Consider the following 14,670-nt stretch of genomic DNA (forward strand, 5'->3'; position numbering starts at 1 on the left):
GGGGGGAGGAAAGGAAGAAAGAAAGGAAAGGAAAGGAAAAAGGAAAGGAGGGGGGAGGGAGAGGGAGAGGCAAAGCAGAGGATCCCGAGAATCTTGCACCAAACGCGCCCAACCTGAAGAGAGGGGGGAAAATCCTTCCAGAAGAATTTGCAGGCGTGGATTGGGGTAATTTTTTTTTTCTTTTTTTTTCTTTTTTTTTTTTTTTTTTTTTTTTTTTTGGCGAGATGGCGTGGGGGGATCGGAGTTAGAGGCAGGGGGGAGAAGGGGGGAAAGTTCTCGGGGGAGGCAAAAAAAAAAGTTTTTTCTCCTCTGCAAAAGGCGGGCAGGGCGCCCTAAGTCCAAGGACAATCCATGGAAGTGTTCGCTTCTTCACAAGTTGTGCAAACGATTTGTTAGTTCATGAGCCTAATTAGTGCGGGGATCACATAAACAGCTTCCTCCGAAGCCTGGTAAATGGCTTGATGATTGGTCGCTATTACTCGCCCTGAGGTGGAAGGGGGGAGACTCTTTAAAGTGCGTCAGAGGGAAGTGAGCGCCTGGGAACCCGGAGGCCTGGATCCCGGCCGAGTGGAACGGAGTCGGCGCCGCCGCCTCGGCCAAGCCTTCGCCGCCCGCCGGGCCGCCCGACTTCTCCGCGCCTTCGCTCCTTGCTCCCAGCTCACTTGCTCCTGCGGCGCCCGCTGCGGCTTCTCCTCCTCCTTCGCCTCCTCCTCTTCCTCCGGTTTCTTCCTCCTCCTCCTCTTCTTCCTCCTCCTCTTTCCCCACCTACTCCCCCTCAGCCACCGCCTCCTCCTCCACCAGCACCACTCCCTCCGGGACACCCCGGTCCCTGCTGAGTCCCTGGCCGGCGCCGCCTCCGCTGCGGCCCCCTGAATCCGAAGCCTGCTGCGCCCAAGCTGGTAGGACAGACGGACAAACAGATTCCTTTCGCCTAGCGCTCCGCCGCTGCTGCCTTACGCGGCCCTGCGTCGGGGGAACTGGGATCGTCCCAGGAGCACCGCGAGGGTAAGCGGGCGGGGGCTGGTTCCTGGGCTAAAGGCGCTGTTCGGTTATACCAATCCCCACCCTTAGCAAAACTCCCAGCGATTTCCTAGGCCAGGAGGGATCCTGGAGTGGGGGGTACGGGGTCCTCCCACTCCACCAACCACGCTTAGCCTCGAGGTCCCAGGGTCGGTGCGTTCGCGAGTCTTGACCCGGCTTGTTCGTTTGCGAGTTGAGACCGGGAGCTGCCGACCCGGCTGAAGCAGTGGGCTTCCAACTCGCTCCCGCTCTCGCCCCACGGTCTCCAGCGTTTTCTGTCTGGGAGGGTGCTCACCTCCTTCCCCAAAACAATTCCTTCTGGAATTTCTGGGAGCGGTAGTCCGAGGTCAGGGGAGAGCTTGATGTGGTGCTACCGTACTATTATGGTTCCGTCGTAATTATTTTTGTTACTGTGGTCAATATTATTATTATGGATGCTATTATTTTATTATTATTATTTCTATTATTATTATGCCATCTGTTGTCCCGGGGAGGGGGGGTTGCTGTGCAAACCCAGTGCAACTAGGGACTACGGATCGTTTCTCCGGTCCCAGGCCGTGTCCGCATTTTCGAGCTCGCCTTCGGTTTTGGGATGATTTTAGGACCGAGTTCCCTCGTCCCCATTGGCTCGCGCGGCGGCATAATTATGATCACATCCCCAGGCTGCTGGCGCTGCTCTCTGTTTATTGGTGGTTAAAGATCTATTATCTATTCATCAGCCGCCTCTTTTTTCCTTTTTTTCTTTTTGCCATTACATTCTTCTAAAGTGAAGTACCAGCAGGTATTTTGCACGTTTACAATTAATGATAAAAAAAAAAAAAATTCTAGCGTCCTTTAAAACTATTACTCCCAGGCCCCTGTCATTTCTCCTAAGAATGCAGAAATGCCTGTGTTTGGTGACTAGGTTGCCGTGAGACCTGGGAGAAGCCGATGGGAATGGGGGGAGAAGAGTGAAGTCCACCGTGAGCCAGGCTGCACTGCCACCAGAAGCATAGTTGAGGGGACAGGTCTCAGGACAAGCTACTTGCTTCCTCCCTTGGTTTCATCTACTGTATATTTATGTTTGTGTCAATTACTCCTTTATTCCAAATAAAATGTTGTGTTGGGGCAGGTGTCCAAAAACCTCTTTTGGGAAACCAGGCAAGAGAGGGGTTGGGAGCAGTATTTTCCAGGGTCGTCAGGGCACCAGAGAGATTCGTGGGGAACTGGCAGAGATCATCTTTGTTGCCCCCACTCCACACCTTCCCAGGGAACATACATACACATCTTCACACAAGACAGGTGTGTGCCTCAGCTTTGCCCTTACAGTGGGAGACACCTGCTTCTCCCTTAGGCTTCGAAGCTCTGGGCTGGGGTCCTGGCCCAGTATTGTTCCTCTGTCAGTTCCAGGTGACTTTGCTTTCTCCTCCTCCTCTTTTTCCAGGTCCAAAGATTCTGGGCTTTGAATCCAGCTGTTGGGGTGGGGGTGCATTTAAATATGCACCTCCCTTGGGCCTGGACTGCTGTCCCCCAAAATATTGTCTGTAGTTTGGAAATCCCTCTCTCAATTAGGCTGTGGGGTTAGAGGCCTCTCCTCTCCTAGGCCAGCAGGGAGCCTGAAGGCATGGCAGAGTGGGGAGGTCTTTTGGCTGTGCCCAGTCAGTAAGCCCAGGGTGGAGCTAGAGGTCCGCCCTCGGGTTTTCGAGGCTGGAAACAAACATCCAGCTTAGGCAGACTATGGATCCCGAATCCTGGCAAGCAGGAGAGGGCACCTTTCACGCAAGCTCCAGAAGGAGGACTGGAGGGCCAGGCTCTGGCAGTGCCCTCAGGCCAGACCCTCCAAATTCAGCCTGAGACTCAGGGGTTGCAAACTGGAGCCACTGAAAGCTCCACCCTTAGTGATCTTGGGTGGGGGCATGAAAGTCATTGACCTTGAGGGCAAGGGGAACCCAGTTTGTCTGGGAGATAGATGATTTGAGACCCAGATGGTTTGCGATGTGTAAGGGTGATGGGTGCCTTCCCTCTTTTAAAACTTGCAGCCCTGGGTGCTAAGGTGCAATCATTATTCCCTTAACCAGGACAGTGTTGGACTGGAGACGGACCCCTCAGCCTTCTGCCCCAGGCAGGAACATTTGGCTGTAGTAGAGGGTAGAGTGCTACACAGTCCCACTTCGGTCGGTTGGCATCCTCTGCAGTCCACCCACCTTTTATAAACTGTCCTTCTGTGGCCAGGTTTACCCCAGGGGCTCTAGCTAGCCAACAGGTAGGCATGGGTAAAGGGGAAGCGGGCTCTGAGGTCTGATGTCCCCCTTCCTGAAGGCAGCAGGGCATGCTAGTTCCTCTGCTCCAAGTGCTACTAGACCCAAGCTGCACTCCAGCCCCTTGAAGGAGAAGCGGGTTTCTAGTGAGTTGGGCAGTTGGGAACCCCAGAAGCTGGGTAATCTATGCTAATTCATGCACTTGGCCTGAGGAACCCGGGAAGGTTCACGTGATCTAGCCCCGATGTGCAGGGAAATTAACTAGGATAGTAACTCATTAACCAGACTGGCCAGTGGAGGCGTGCCAGGGCACTGGGCACTGTGGTCTGGACTGGACCCTGAGCTCCTAGATGGCACAGCTGCCCCGCTGCTCAACTTTACTTATGCATTTAGGCCTTGCAGAATACGGCCACCTTTGTTCCTTAGCTGCCCAAGGAGTGAGTGAGTGGTTAAGTAGCCCTGCGTGGAGTGAGAGATGTGGGGATTTCTGAGGCTCCAGCTTAGAGCAAGGGGCTTCCTCCCTCTATCCCATGTGTGGCCCAAGCCACTGCTGCCTCTTGGGCTCTGTAGACTGAGGAATCTGCCTTTGCAGGTAGCTGGACTAGCAGACACATTCAAACATTCTAATTCCGCATTTGTCACTGATGACCTTGGGCAACATGGAAACCTCCTGACCTCATTTTGTCATATGTAAAAATACAACCAATGCTGTCTGGGAGGCAGTGGGAGCAGCACTCAACTTGTTTTGGAGGATAATAGAACTATCCTACTTCCTGATTGTGGTGGTATTTATATGATTCTATATGTTGTTCAAAACTCACAGAACCGTACATTACAAAGGGTGAGTTTTACTATATGTAATTATACTTTAATACACCTGCCCCCATCCCCCAAGATGAGAGACTTGCATTTACAGCTTAAGTGTGTGACCTTTGGCAAGTTACCTAACTTCTCTGTGCCTCTGTTTCCTCTTCTCTGAAATGGGAATAAATAATAGTACCTTTGCTTTGGGTTTGTTCAATGACATAAACAAAGCTAAGTGCTTAGACAGTGTCTGGCACATAATGAACTACGGGCTTCAGAGGAGCAAAGGGCAGTGCTTCTCCATCGCTGCGCTCTGTGCTAGGCCTGTGAGGTACCTGGGGTGGGTGCATGGCCTCCTGCAACTGAGAATAGGTGTGTGGGAGCTGTCTGGGGTCGCCACCTATGTGACTTTCACCTTCTTTTTTTGTTTGTTTGTTTGTTTGTTTGTTTGTTTGTTTGTTTGTTTGTTTTGAGACGCTGTCGTCCAGGCTGGAGTGCGGTGGCCCGATCTCAGCTCACTGCAAGCTCCGCCTCCCGGGTTCACGCCATTCTCCTGCCTCAGCCTCCCCAGTAGCTGGGACTACAGGGGCCCGCCACCTCGCCCGGCTAGTTTTCTGTATTTTTTTTAGTAGAGACGGGGTTTCACCGTGTTGGCCAGCATGGTCTCGATCTCCTGACCTCGTGATCCGCCCGTCTCGGCCTCCCAAAGTGCTGGGATTACAGGCTCGAGCCAGACTTTCACCTCCTTGAGCCACAGTTGACTCATCTGCGAAAAGGAAATAGCAATGTGCTAACGGTTGTTGAGAGGAGTGAGTGAGCTAATATTTAGCACACTGTTAGCGTTCATCACATTTTAGTTATTGCTAGGTCATGGCCTTGTGCCGTCGAACCTACCCACTGCACTCTGCCAAATCTTGGTCCCTGATCGCCAAGGTTCGGGTCCTCACGTTGAGCCAGCACGCTGAGCCCGTCCTGTGCTCCTGTGGCGGGCTGTGGATCTCACCGACGCCCGTGAAGGGCGAGCCCTTTCCCAGCCCAAGGCACACTAATGGTGTCTCGAGTTGGAAAGGCCTGGGGGGCGTTAAGAATTCCTCCAACCCACTGAGATCCCCAGTCACGCCGGCCTCTCCGAACGCGTAGGGTGGCGGTGAGACAACGAAAAGTATAATTAATGCCCTAAAAACATTTTTTTTAAATTATTACGACAAATCCCTTTCTGCCGTCTTCCCTAGAGGCCTCTCGCCAGGCGGGCGCAGCGGCCCGGGGCCCCGATTGACGTGCGCGCAGCGGCGCCTAGTGGCGAGGGCTGGGCGCGGGCGCGGCACCCACTCAGCCCCCGAGCCCGAGGGCGGGGGAGTGCTGGGGTTGCGCCGCATTGCCAAGGTCTCGCCTAGGCGGTCATCCAGGCCAGCGGAGGGGTCAAAGGAGGCTCACTGGCTACGGAGAAGCCCGGACGGCTTGGAAGTGCGTCCCTCCTGCCTCCATCAGCTCCAGCTCTTGGCTCGAGAGGAATTCCAGCTCCAGTAGGAGTCCGGCTTCCTTCCGAAGGGGGCGCACAGAGGGGCTGGGGTGGGACAGGTTCTGCTCTAAGAAGGACTAGGAAGCCGTGATCACCTGTGCAGCCACAATTCCATGCCTGAGGTCCCATATCTCCCGGCCTGACCCGGGTGGTTCAGAGAACAGGCCTGGGACGGCCTGCGCGGGCCCCGCCTGGGGTGGAGTCGGAAGAGCTGGGGTCCCGGAGTGCGACTCTCTCATATCCGCGCCCCCTCGCGGCCGGCGGAGGAGGCCCGACACAGGGGGTCCTTGGTTTTGGCAGGGGTGGCGATTAATTACCACACACTCCTAGCAGCGCACGTTGGGCCGCCGCCACGGGGTTCTGATGACTCGCCCATTCCTCTCGGAGCGCGCGGACCCCATCCGTCCCGGGGCAGCCTGGCTCCTCCGGTGATGTGGGGCCGTGGAATACGCTTGGGCTTCACTGGAAACCCATGTCATAGGAAGGCGGCCTGGGAGCGGCGCCCTCAGCATAACTGTTTGGAGCTCCGAGCCCTTGCGGCAGGGTCTTGACCCTGGCCCTGGCCTCCGCGGGTGGCTGCAGGGACGCTGTCCTCCTCTGGACATCCTCGCGAAAGTCTGCGTCTCCAGAGATCTATCCGTTTTGAGACCCAACGTTTCAGTGACGCATGGAGCCACCGGCAGGACCCCACCGTCGGGTTTTATCTCCTTCATCACGTTGAAACTCGTCACTCCCTCACCACACACACGCTGTCTCGATTCATTATTGAAAGCGAGGAAACAGAGCCAGTTTCTTTCTCCCTCAGCTGCCTTCAAATGAAAGCCCAGGACCAAGCAAGGACTGGGAGGGACCGATAGACGTACACACAGACGGTGGTGCAGGAGCTAGGGAACAAGTACACTCTAATTCGGGCGCCTGCCAGGAATAGGGATAAAGACAGTTGCGTCTCCGTTACACTCTCTCCGGATGGGGGGTGGGTGGGAGTGTGGCAAGTCCTTCCCATCGCCTCCAAAGCTACAAACTATGAGCCCACCAGAGCGTGCACCGGCTAGTGGGCTTGAGGACCAGGATGGGGAGCGGAAGCGGGGCGCACCTTCCACGCCTCTGCAGCACTTTCTGGCTTTTCGTGTTTGAGGCTCTGCTCTCTGCTACTGATAGCCCGGCCGGTCTTTTAACTTGGAGTCTGGTCCTTGCCAGACAATGTAAGGTGCTCCTTGGGTTTGTCAGCGTCCATCTAGGAGCCTATGCTACTTCTGAAACGCTGGCCTCCCAGGAGCCCCGTCTCGTCTCTTCCTTTAGTATCTTCCCATTTTCTGGACGTGGGGGCTGGGCTTGGACTTGAAGGGGAAATCCTGCCATCTGAGGAAAAAAAGGAAACTGTAGGTTTCTTCGTTTGGACTCTGCGGCCCTCCTTGAAACGTGGGGAAGATTGGGGCAAGACTTAGAAGAAGGCTAAGAATTCCTCTCACCTGTATCGAGTTTTAGCATTTTTTTTTAAGTATGTGTGCTCAAGCCCACGATCTCAGTGGACGTCACAAACTGGTGTGGTCAGTTAGGGAAACAGTCATGATACCCACTTTTCAGATGAGAAAACTGAGGCTTAGGGAAGTTACAGAAGTCACTCGGCGCACCCGCACCTCCTAGCCATGGGTGCAGTGCTCACTCCACTTGGAGCCCTGGGAAGACCACCCTCTCCTCCCCGCCCACAGGAATCAGCCTCTCGCACTCAAGCCAAGGAGAAAAGGCAGGGAAGAGCGTCCTGCAGGTGGGCTGGGGTGCAAGCAGCAAGGTTCACCGGGCGGCCCCACTTAATGTCACTCTGGCTCTTGCCTCTTATGCACCCGGTCACCTTTGTCCTCCAGGCAGCTCTTCCCGGCTTCAGGCCCTGCCCTTTTTTTCTTCCTGGTTTAGCTCCTGCGGACTCCAGCCCCGAGTTTAGGACTGGAGGGAGGAGGGTGGTTAGTGGCCTCGCAGCTGCCAGTGAGCGGAAGCGCGGGCAGGGCAGGCGCTGCGTGGCGGCGGCTGAGACTCCGTGTGCCCAGTATCCCCACGTCGTTCGCGTGAGCGACTCACAGCGGCCGGGAAACCTCCGCTGGTGGTCACAGAGCAGCGCCTGCGCCAGCGGGCAGGAAAACTGGTGCTTCCAACCGCAGCCAACGAGGCGGCCCCAAGACCCCTTGTCCAGCGTCTTCTGCTTCCCCGGCTCTGCCCGGCCTGCGCGGAGAGAGCTGGGGGACAGAAGAATGGACAGGGACTGGGAGCTTCCGAAGGGACTCACGAGGGTCTGACCACGACCACTCCCCCATCGCATGCCCTGCGAAGACCCCAACTCTCTCTGGGAGCAGCCGCAGCTTTGCCGGACCAGGAGGCCCTAATTACAGACCGGCTCTGCTGCAACTCCTGGGGCCCGGCCCCCAGGGGAGAGCGAAGGACTCCTCTGGTTCTGGCCCCTACAGCTAGCCCCTCCCTCGGCCACACGCACATTCTGGGGCCCCTCGGGCCTGGAGGTTGGCTATACCAGGCCCGGCTCTCCTGTTTGCATCCCCTCGGCGTCTGGGTGCGGGGAGGCTCCGTGCACCCCGCTTCTCCCACGGCCATGCGGAGCCCTCGGCTTCGTGGCAGGCCCCCCTGGCGTCTGGAGGAGAGGCCGCGAGTGAGGCCTGAGAGAGCCTCTGGGGACCCGCAGCAGCCGAAGCCGGCTTGGGCCTCGGAGGCCTCCTCTACGCTGGGTCCGAAGTGTCCTCCCACCCCTGGCGGGGACCCGGAGAGGCCCGACAGCGGCCGCCCTCCGCTTAGCCCCGGCCGCCAGCAGCTTGCCGGGGGCGGCGTGCGCAACAAAGGGTGGCAACGCGGCGGCGCGGACAGGGACAGCATTGATTCAATATTAGCTTTTCATTCCAGTCTATTGTGCCCATCTGAGATAATATTGACTCTGAGGTGAGAGCCCACAGACAACAGGGCTTGTCTGACACTCCGCTGCAGGGGGCTCGAAGGGAAGAGAACCGGAAAGGGCGAGTTAAAGAGACTGCGAATAAAAGCTGCTCGCGCGGCGTGCTGGCCACCGCTGGCGCCCAGAACCTCGGACCCGGGAACTGGGGGTCGTGGAAGGGCCGAGGGGTCTGGAGGTGGCTCTGAGGAAGGGAGCTGTGCTGTGCGTTCCCAACGAAAACAGCCCTCACTTAACACACACTCCCATCTGCCAGAGGCTTGATGTTGAGTTTCCCCTTCTCGGTAGCTCTGGAGGAAAACTAATGCCCCCACACACTGTTTTGGGTTGCTAGTAAGCCAGCAGCGGCCACTGAGATATTTTCCCCTTGTAAACGGTGTAACTCTTTAGGGTAACTTTTCTGTCAAAATGTTTCTTCTATTTCCCCTGCCAGTGAAGAGTAAACACGCAGCAATTATCATTAAACTGCATTACTTGCGAGAGCGTGTTTAATATCAAATTTCTAACTGTGCATTTGGCTGTGCGTTCAATCCTCTCCTTGCAGCCCATCATTGAGTTCCCTAACTGCCTTGCTAACCGCAGTTTTAAAGGGCCTCTGGAACGTTCCAGTCTTGCATATAAAGATTCGTTTCAATTTTCAAATTGCTTCTAAATGCCTCCGTTGGAAAATGGCACTTTAAGTTGTTTTACGTGTCGGAGACAGAATACTTAGACTTACACTTGGGGCACCAAACGCAAAACGCTCAGGGCTTGCAGTGAACCTGGTGAGTGTGCCCTCGGGTGTCATTTACAGAATTTGCGCCCTCCTCCCAATTGGAGTTTGACCTCTATCAGAGATAATCTCTTCACTACTTTACCCCAATGAGGAGCTGGTCGTTTGAGATCTTTTCATCCACCCCAAAGACACGTGGGCGTGTGGGGAACTGGGATAGGGTGAGGGCTGGGAGCATCACTATAGGGAGACCCTGATGCGCTTCGCTCCTTTCCTTCCAGCGCCTCCTACTGAGTTGGTGCTTGGCGACAAGGAGATCGGCACCAGGGCTATTTCAGAGGACATGTTGTCTCGTATGTACCATCTATAACATAGGTGGTCCGTTTGTATTATATACTGTTCAACATATATGTATGATGTGGTTTAATATCATAAATTAATATTTAACATCCAGTTCCTATATAATATGGTTATACTACTTATCTAACATAATGTTTTATCATATATTATACATGTTGTATACAATTCTAGATTTTGTGTGTATATGTGTGTGTGTGTGTGTGTAAATGTATTTGTGAGAGCCTTTAATCTTCCTGCAAGTACGCATTTGATCATTTTAATGTAACTTTATAAAGTCCTAATCGAAGCCACTTTGAGAGCAGCTATGTCTTTACAGCAAAATACCCTGGGATTCACTGTCGGCTCCAGGACAAGGCTGGGGGGAAGGTAGCCGCCGTGAGGGACAGCAGGTCCCCATTGGAAGGTGATTTTCCAAATGTTTATTCCCCGGGGACAGAGGAGCCGATGTTCTGGACTCCGTGGCCGTCTCCTGTCCTCGCTTGTGTTATGGTGGTTGTTTTGGTTTTGAGAGAAGCCATTTGGAAGCTCTAGTGATCCCTAAACTGATGTCATGAATTAAAAATGAATGTGAGGAGTGCAGCATATGCTCCGCTGAGGCGTCAGGGAGCTCAGCGGAAGCCTTTCACCTCGGGTTCCCGGCTCCAGACGACAAACTGCGGGGCTCCAGCCCAGGTGCCCGATGCGGAGGGGCCTGGCAGAGCCGAGGCGCTGCGCGGGCTCCCGCAGGTCCTCTGCTCCAGCTTGCGGCCGCCCGCCCCGACCCCGGACTAGGAAAAGCTGTCGGGGCTTGCATCGCTTACAGATCAGATGGTCCCAACCACAGTCTGCTTTTAATACCAATTGAGAGCTAAAATCAGCAAGCAGACGGGAGTTCCCGTTGGAGGGCAGGGGCCAGGTGTGCTGGAGGAAAATAAAGTCGGAATTTCAGATGTCCTGAAGTTATCGCTCCGTTAAAAGGCAAGAACCGCGCAAGTGATTTAGTTTAGGGAGGTGGGGGAAAAAAAGCAAAAAAGAGACGAAGTCAGGTGTAGCCAACGAAAAGATCAGAAATGAGAACCGTCCTAACTTTACAGCTTAATAAACAGGAGGCTGCTAACTCACAGACTTGGGAGTTGGGGAAGGAAACTGGGCTGGGGAGGGGGGAGGTGGGAAGGTGGGGAGGTGGGGAGGGTAGGCTCAGCGAAGGGACAAGAGGGAGAGGAGACTGTCAGGATGCCATGGGCTATTTATTTCTCAAAAGCAAAACCCCCCAACGGTTACCTGGTGAACATCTTGTAGAACAAAATAAAGAAACTTGGCTAAAACCTGGAACAGGCAGTTTAGGCTCCCCACTTCTGGCAAAACTTGAGGTTCAGTGAGGCCCAGAGCCCACTTGGGATCTAGTCCAGTTCCCAGCCTTGGGAAAGGTTGTTGTGGGTGTGGAGAAGTAGAGACTGTACCTCCCTGCTCTGTCCCTGAAGGGGCTCCCAGGCATCTGCTGGGATGAGCTGGGAAGTGGGTAGAGGGGCTGAGATCAGAAGAGGGAGGAGAATGTCTTCTTGTTGCTAAAAATAGAACAACCCACTCTCCTCACCCCAATGGCTGCAGTCTCTGGCCCTGGCGGCACTGGGAGGCGTCTGAACACGTACAGAATGGCAGGCCTTCCAGATGAGGAGTGGATTGCAGTGCCAGCCATGTGGATGTGGGTCTTCCCCAGATGGGCTTGGGCACATCTGGCCCGTCTGCAGCATTTTCTGCATCCAGGTGATCCATCTCTTCCATGCCCGGTGTAGTGGAGAACTTTATTCTGTGTTAGCACCAGCATTTCTTATTTCTGCCCTGTTCTCTGAGCCCCCATGATCCTGGTTTAAAGGGCAGCTGCCCGGGTGTGCCGAAAGCAAGACAGAGTGTTTCATTTCTCATCTGCTGCCAGGGTATCTCACATGAGAGATAATTCATTTCTGTCAGTGATAGCACCAGTCCCATCTATGGTGCTGAGCTCCCATTACAAGGATTTATTTCATCCAGTCCTCCCAGAAATCCATTGAATCCATTGAAGTCTATTCCCATTTTCCATATGAGAAAACGGAGGCTCTAAGATGTTAAGACATTCATCCAAGGTCACACACGCAGGTAGTAAATGAGGAAGTCTGGATTCCAACCCAGGTCTTTCTGACTCTAACAGGTTTTCTGCTTCCCTACATCTGATTTCCTATCAAAATGCCCACTTTCCCCAAAGAGGAAGTCACAGGGTGAGGAAAAAGACAACACTTTGCTCTTTAGTCCTCCAAAAAGTCAATGACCATAGGATAAAGAGTCTGGATCCCACATCCCCTCCAGAGCATTTATTCCAACTCTGAAAGAGACATGAGACTATTGGCACATGGACAGCATGGATGGTTTACAAATAGCCTGACCGCACGTCACTTCCATCACCTCTCCCACCAGCCCTGTGACGTGGACACTCATTATTACCCCACTTAGAGAGGCAGGAGTGAACTCAACGAGGTTGCACAAGTTGCTCACTCCCCATCCATTCTGCACAGAGCCCTGGCTTTCCCAGTCCAAGTCTCCCAGCTTTGTAGATTACCACATATGGGACTATTTAACCAATGAAGTTAGACCTTGCACTGTGCTGTGAAATTGCTAAGTTTTCTCTTTTTCATGTTTTACGTATTTCTGCAAATATTATTTCAAGATCCAACTTTCTCTGCATTCATGCCTCTCTGAGACTCATACCTTTTCCATGTGTGTATCCATCTGTATTGTGAAGCCATCAAGGAAACAGTACAAGGAGTTACCCCTTATCTGTGGTCAGATGATACTCAGAGACCTATACTCATGGTGTGTAGGTTTTATCAATAACAGTGTATTTTGCTCTATTACCATTTGCCTTACTTGTATCACTCAAACTCAAATGTGTGATCAACGGTTTTCAATCGTTATGTCTGTGTGTGTGTGTTTCATGACTTCCAAAGTACAGTTAACTCTCACTTTAGACAATGTTTTCTCTTTGCTGAGATCCAAGAGGAAGAATTTGAGGCAGAAGGAATTCTTTGGTCAAATAGTTCCATGTTCAAAGAGATAAACAAGAATGTAGACAGGAAGTGGCTCAAGGGGTCTCTGATCCAGAGATATTGTAAGAAGTCTCCTGCCACCAGAAAAAGCCTGCCAGGGAAGGATGTTCTCAGCCCTCGGACAACCAAAGCTCCCTCATCAGGCTCATTCTGAATCTCACTTGTTTACTTCTGCACAAAAGCCATGCTCTCCTACCCCAGGAAGAAGCTTTTTTCCTCATTATCATGAAATATTATATATATATATATTTTTTAACGTTATGCCAGAATGTGTAAAGAAGTCAATAACAATCATGCAAATTACCCTTTGTTTACTTCTTCACAAAAGCCATGCTCTCCTACCCCATGAAGAAGCTTTTTTGCTATTATGAAATTATATATATATAATTTTTTTTTGCATTATACCAGAATGTGTAAATAAATCAATAACAAACATGCAAATTACCCCTACCTGGGGGTCACCACTGCCAAACATTTTGAGATGTTAACTGAAAAAAAAAGAAGGAATTAGGGCTGGGTGTGGTGGCTCACACCTGTAATCCCAGCACTTTAGGAGGGCGACATGGTGAACCCCAGCTCCACTGAAAATACAAAGAAATTAGCCCAGCATGGTGGCACACACCTGTAATCCCAGTTACTCAGAAGGCTGAGGCAGGAGAATAGCTTGAATCTAAGAGGTGGAGGTTGCTGTGAGCCCAGATCACACCACACTGCACTCCAGCCTGGGTGACAGAGTGAGACTCCATCTCAAAAAAAAAAAAAAAAAAGAAAGAAAGAAAGAGAAAAAAGGAATTAGGTTATGCCTATACATTGTTGTTATTACATTTGCCTAACATCTAATATTGTTAGATATGTCTAACAACATTGTTATTGTTGTTTTAGTGACTAAAAGAAAGGGAAGAAACAGGCTATATGAGTCTGTTTATGTGAAGTAACAGGCAAAACGAATCTATGGATATGGAACTCAGAATGGTGTTTGCCTCTGGAGTGGGTTGACTGGGAAAGGCCCAGGAAACTTTCTGGGCTGCTAGGAATGTTCTATGTCTTGATTTGGGTGATGGTAACACGGATGTATACAATTGCAAAAAGTCATCAAACCTAAGATTTTAAAGTATTTTATCATAAATGTTTATACCTTAATAAAGAAAAAGAAAGAATCTTGGACAAATATTATATCAAAAAAACAAACGAGAGAGATGAAGTAGCAAAAGACTGACCAAAAAAGCAGGAGATGCTGAGCTAACACCAGCCACACAACACCTGGAGCTCTACAAAGAGGAAGGCCAAGTGTGGCTCCCTTCCATTCCAGCCCCTCAGAGGTCCTCCTAGGTAGGTTGCAGGTACATCCAAGAGGGCTGGATCCTTAAATGGGTAATACAATCTTAAGGTCCTGCTGGGCCTCACCGCTTGCCAGCCTCCCTCTTCTTTAATGCTGTCACTCTGCCATGTTCACAGTGAGGCACTGCATTTCCTGATAGGGGTGAGGGTCCCTTGGAATGTAACAAGAATCCATGCTTGAGTCAGGAAGGAAGGTAAAAGGCCTTAGCTTTCAAAAAGGATTCCAAAAGTTTCTTTCTTAGCCACTCTCTGGAACTCAGAATGTGGTATCTCAGAAGCAATGTTATAAAGGGTGGTCAAGATGCCACCCTAAAAAATCTGTTCAATGTCTACTCATAAAAGTATAGAATTTTAAGCTTGGTGGGTGGAGGAAAACTGATATACTAGGGGATTCTTTAGGAAAAACTGTGTTTCCTAAGTGTATTGAGTGATAGTGGTTGTGTGTCATAAAAAAAGGAAAAAAAAATGAGAGGAGGCCGGGCATAGTGGCTCACGCCTGTAATCCCAGCACTTTGGCAGGCAGAGGCGGGCAGATCACGAGGTCAGGAGATAGCGACCATCCTGCCTTACATGGTGAAACTCCATCTCTACTAAAAATACAAAAAAAAAATTAGCCAGACATGGTGGCCGGTGCCTGCAGTCCCAGCTACTTGGGAGGCTGAGGCAGGAGAATGGCG

The 14,670-nt window shown here is 52.1% G+C and overlaps 1 long non-coding RNA gene across 1 annotated transcript in view; it reads left to right on the forward strand.

The window, feature by feature from the left end:
* Positions 1-767: 767 nt before the first annotated feature.
* LOC105501763 overlaps positions 768-14,670 on the forward strand; it is a 51,505-nt gene continuing 37,602 nt past the window's right edge. The window contains exon 1 of the long non-coding RNA XR_001000236.1: positions 768-1,005. This is a non-coding gene — a long non-coding RNA (uncharacterized LOC105501763). The remainder of the gene's footprint in view (positions 1,006-14,670) is intronic.

The sequence above is a fragment of the Colobus angolensis genome, unplaced genomic scaffold (genome assembly GCF_000951035.1).
Source record: "Colobus angolensis palliatus isolate OR3802 unplaced genomic scaffold, Cang.pa_1.0 Scaffold75, whole genome shotgun sequence".
NCBI classification, from domain to species: domain Eukaryota; kingdom Metazoa; phylum Chordata; class Mammalia; order Primates; family Cercopithecidae; genus Colobus; species Colobus angolensis.